We start from the raw sequence: 5530 nt of genomic DNA, 5'->3' as shown, positions 1-5530 counted from the left end.
GTTCTCTGGACATTGAATTTCCTAAGAGAACAATCCTATGTTGAGACTGCTATACTGTCTATATAATTGCTATATAAACCTGCTCCTGAACGAAGCCCCAAAAATGTATATTTACTTCTTGTTTAAAATGTCAATACATTTAGCAATAAATAAGTACAATAATGAGTCTTTTAAATGCACTTTTAATGGTATTTGGCAATTCCTTTTCTTAATTAATTTGCCAATTGCTTTTCCTCATCCATCTTCTAATGGCTTTTCTTTTTCATTTTACTTTTCCTTTTCTTTCGCCAATTTAGAATAGAGATAAAAAAAAAATGCCATTGGACTGTTGACTCGTAAGAGCAACCAATGAACTTTCGAATCAATAGGAGGCTCGTTTGAGATGCAAAACATGTCGCTATGAAAGCAGATGGCTGCAGTCAGGGGAGGAGTGAAATACGTTCTGTCAAGTCGGACATTTTTCACTTCTCGTAGAGGATTAGAAACCTTTGAGATCAAAGGCAGATATCATGGAATTCACGTTCATGCACTCTTGCTGATAAAATGGATATAATAAAATCTCTGTTGCTTTAAAATTAAAATAAATATGATGAAAAAGACACTCAATATACCTGTTATTTAACAGGGTCCTGCACAAAAGCGAGAGATGTGTAATGTGCGATGCTCTGGCAGGGGAGGCGGAGCTGGGGCCATCTTCGTCAGCTCCACGTCAGGATGACATCAGGGGAGAGGCTGCAGCCCCTCCCATCCTTGGGGGATTTCCCAAAGGGGATTTCCCTTTGGAGCAGTCATGAGACGAAACCCTCAAGCACGCCTTCGACCAAGTGAGAGTGATCGATGGTCAACAACTCCAGCCGAATGTCGCACTTTCATATCCCTATTTCCCAATTATAAACGAGCGGTTGTATAGAGTGATGCAGGATGCTCAAACGAAGGAAGATCCCAGCTCTTAATACTGTGGAGCCCCTGGAAAAGGTGTTCCAGGAGGCTCATTATAATCCCATGGCAGGGCATCTAGGGGAGAGAAAAACACTAAACTGACTAAGAGCCCATACTTATTGGCCGGGGATTGGCGGCTATGTTCGCAGGTGGTGTGCAGCATGCTGGCATGGACCTCGTCGGGACATTAGAGCGGTCAGCATGCAGACATTGTTTTGTATTGGTCCTTGTGGACTATCCAACGCGATATCCGGAAGCAGTGACCCTGTGCAACATCTCAGCACACAGTGTTGTGGAGGCACTCTTCAAAATAATCTCCCGGGTGAGGATTCCAAAAGAAATCCTCACAGATCAGGGGACAACCTTTATGTCACGGACACTACGTGAGCTTTACGAATTATTGTGCATTAAGACAATTTGCACCAGCGTTTACTATCCACAGACAGATGGCCTGGTGGAGCAATTTAATAAAACCTTAAGAATAGGATGTCCCCCGACCTGAGTTGGGCGGTGTGACAGTGGGGGGTCGAGTGTCCGTCAAAAGAGAGAGCGGTAAGGGTGCAGAAATTATGACTAACACCTGTCTCTAATTGTAGTGAGGTTGGGGAGAGCGGCATAAAAGGACCATGCCAGCACCAGATCAAGAGAGAGAGAGAGACTGGGTCGAGAACTTTACTGTGAAGCTGATGAGTTATTGTGAAGCTGTAAACCAGAGAAGTGGTCAATTAAAAGTTCCCTCCTGTGTTTGAAGAGTCCAGTTCCCGGTGTCCTTCCTTGTTACAGTACCTGAATCGATTATGTTATAGGCTAAATTTAATTGACACAGATAATTGCAATTAACATGTCAAAGATATTTGAGGTCAAATGTCCAAGATTTAGGCCAGATATTTTCAGAGAGAAAAAGCAATAACCAACAAGTGTTTTACCTTTTCACTGTTAGAACTGTGTGAAATGAAACAATCACTTAACATAACTTTTACTGGAATTAATTCCATTAATTATTATTGAGTTTTATGGGATGCTTTCTCTTACGCATACTAATCACTAACTATACTTTATACTAAAACAAATACCAGAGACCGCTTAGACAAATATCTCATGTGCTGACAATGTGCTAATGTGCTAACCATAAAAATATAAATCATAAAAGTTTAAGAACCACTTCATGGTCAGAATGGCAACCTTTTCAATCATGCTCGCACCAGAGAATTATTGCACCTTGGCCAAAATGTTCCGCTCGACTTTTCCGAGACCCTCAACTCTTCCCTGTGGAACACGGAAGTTTGATCTCTGACCCACTTTCTGTATTTTAGAATACTGAATTTGGTGTTCTGAATTTCTTCTTCATCTTGAAAACTTGAAGCTGTATTTTTTAAAATGGGACAATTATAGTGTATGAATTCAGAACCAAAAATGTGCTGTTTTAAAATACATATTTTAAGTTCGACTTCTTCCCATTCCTTTTCGAACATTTGACTGATCATGTTGTTAAAAATCAAATGCTTCTTACTACCATTGTTAGATGGCATGCTATATGTATGCCGTATTGTTCGAAACAAATTATAAATAAATAAATAAATAAATAAATAAATATTTATAAAATTGTGCCATAAAATACCAATTCAGTTTGATTAAATATGAAATGTCCAGGATTGGAGTTTAAACATTTTAAATTCAAACTTTTTTAAAATGCAACGTAATATTAAATTTGGCAACATCACACTTATAATTCAAATTCAAAAGTCTGTAATTCAAATTTACACAATTCAAATTGTTTTGTCATATTTCTGGCTCCATATTAAAGGGTACTCTATTCAGTGCCTGAATAAAAATATTACAAATTCACTTTATGGTATATGCAGTTTTAGCTATGTAAATATAACATTTAATATCTTTTGAATCATATGTTACACATAATAATATATAACTCAAGTTATAGATTGTGAAATTAAAGATGTGTCGTTGTTTGTGTTTTTCTAAGCCTAGAATTCAGTGACATGCTATCATGGTGACAAGATAAGGTGTTTGCTCAGGAATTACAAACGGTTACCCCCATGTGGACTCGATTTACCAGGCGGACTCAATTGATCATGACTGTTACACATCTGTTATGTTATGGGCTGATGAAGATGGAGATCATTGAATAAAACACTTGGGTCTATTCCTCAAACTGTGCTACGACGTGGATTACAGTGCACAACTAAATTGGATTAATTTTATGACTGTTTAATGGTGCTTTTGTGATTTATTTTTTTATTGTATATTCTGAAAACTCTATTTGTGTCCCAAGGCAAACAAAATAGAAGTTAAATGCTTGATGAATGATTAAACGATTGCAGTTTATTGTTGGTTAAAGTGATATAATCCTTTGAAAGTGTCAATCAAATCAATAACTTGTGTAAGTAAAAGTTTAACCTGCCATTCATTAGTAACAACTTAGTAACATACTTGAATACTACCTAATAAATGCAAAACAAAGCAATAATTTGAGTAGGTACATTTTTCACTTTAGAACAGGTGGTCAAATGGTATTTATTACAAGATATTTTCAATTAATAAGTAACAACTTTGTAAAACCAGTACTAATTAGCATGAATTACTGGCTTAAAACTGGTTTATAAACTTGATCTTTGATGGTTCTCAGAAATAGTCAAGTCAAGTCAAGTGGTTTTTATTTATCAAGTGGTCATTCAACCATATACAGTCAGTACAGTACACAGTGAAACGAGACAACGTTCCTCCAGGACCATGGTGCTACATAAAACAACAAAGGACAAACACAGAACCACATGAGACTACACAGACTAAATAACATACCTATTTAAAGTGCACATGCAAACATGTGCAAAAAGTACGGGACAGTACAATAAATGACTAAAAATTAACAGGACAATAGGCACAGTGTGAGACAGTGCAGCGCCGACCAGTACACAGTAGTGCAAAAAGATGACAATTTCTAAAAATGCCAAATGTAAACATAACATACTATGAGATAGTGTTCTATGCACATAGCAGTTATTGAGGTAGCTGCCAGGTATAAAGTGACAATAATTAAAGTGCAACTCAGGACATGTGTGCGTGTGTCAAACCAGTCTCTGAGTACTGAGGAGTCTGATGGCTTGGGGGAAGAAGCTGTTACACAGTCTGGCCGTGAGGGCCCGAATGCTTCAGTACCTCTTGCCAGACGGCAGGAGGGTAAAGAGTTTGTGAGAGGGATGTGTGGGGTCGTCCACAATACTGGTTGCTTTGCGGATACAGTGTTTTTTGTAAATGTCTTTGATGGAGGGAAGAGAGACCCCGATGATCTTCTCAGCTGTCCTCACTATCCTCTGCAGGACTTTGCGGTCCGAAACGGTGCAAGTCCCAAACCAGGCAGTGATGCAGCTGCTCAGGATGCTCTCAATAGTCCCTCTATAGAATATAGTGAGGATGGGGGGTGGGAGATGTGCTTTTCTCAGCCTTCGAAGAAAGTAGAGACGCTGCTGGGCTTTCTTGGTAATATAGCTGGTGTTGAGGGACCAGGTGAGGTTCTCCACCAGGTGAACACCAAGGAATTTGGTGCTCTTGACGATCTCCACAGGGGAGCCGTCGATGTTCAGCGTAGAGCGGTCACTTTGTGCTCTCCTAAAGTCAACAACCATCTCTTTTGTTTTGTCCGCATTCAGAGACAGATTGTTGGCTCTACACCAGTCCGTTAGCCACTGCACCTCCTCTCTGTATGCTGATTCGTCATTCTTGCTGATGAGACCCACCACGGTCGTGTCATCAGCGAACTTAATGATGTGGTTCGAGCGGTGCATTGCTGCACAGTCGTGAGTCACCAGAGTGAACAGCAGTGGACTGAGCACACAGCCCTTGGGTGCTCAGTGTGGTGGTGGTGGAGATGCTGTTCCAAATCAGGACTGACTGAGGTCTCCCAGTCAGGAAGTCCAGGATCCAGTTGATCAAGGGGGAGGTGTCCAGGCCCAGAAGGTTCAGCTTTCCAATCAGGTGCTGAGGAATTATTGTGTTGAATGCTGAGCTAGAGTCTATGAACAGCATTCGAACGTATGAGTCCTTTTTATCTAGGTGGGTGAGGGCCAGATGGAGGGTGGTGGAGATGGCGTCGTCTGTTGAACGGTTTGGACGATACGTGAACTGCAGTGGGTATAGTGAGGGTTTAAATAGAGCATTAACTACAAGTCTTTACACAGAAATAGAATGTTTAATAAGTTGTAGATTATGGCTTTGATCGTCTTACTAAGCATGCAGTAAGTTCATAATTACTGCTTTATTCATGTTTAACAAGTGCATTATTGTGGGGTCTTACAACATTTAGTAAGTTGTAAACTATGGCTTGGATAACCTTAATAAACATTCAGTTCATTATTAATTATGGCCTTGTTTATGATTAACTAGTGCATTATTGTGGGTCCTTAAAATAAAGTGTTACCAGGTTCTTTTTTAACTTGATGTAGCAGAATGCAGCTTTCTGGCTCATGCTTCCCCAAGTGTTACTTAATTTGCTGTGCTGTGAGTGGCTCTGGGCAGTCAACTGCGAGCCAATCGCAATAGCCAAGCCCCTTTATAAATCGGGACTTTTCGTTTGACA

The sequence above is a fragment of the Xyrauchen texanus genome, chromosome 36 (assembly GCF_025860055.1).
Source record: "Xyrauchen texanus isolate HMW12.3.18 chromosome 36, RBS_HiC_50CHRs, whole genome shotgun sequence".
In the NCBI taxonomy this organism is placed as follows: domain Eukaryota; kingdom Metazoa; phylum Chordata; class Actinopteri; order Cypriniformes; family Catostomidae; genus Xyrauchen; species Xyrauchen texanus.
The sequence above is the reverse complement of the archived record's forward strand: the minus strand, read 5'-3'. Positions refer to the sequence as shown.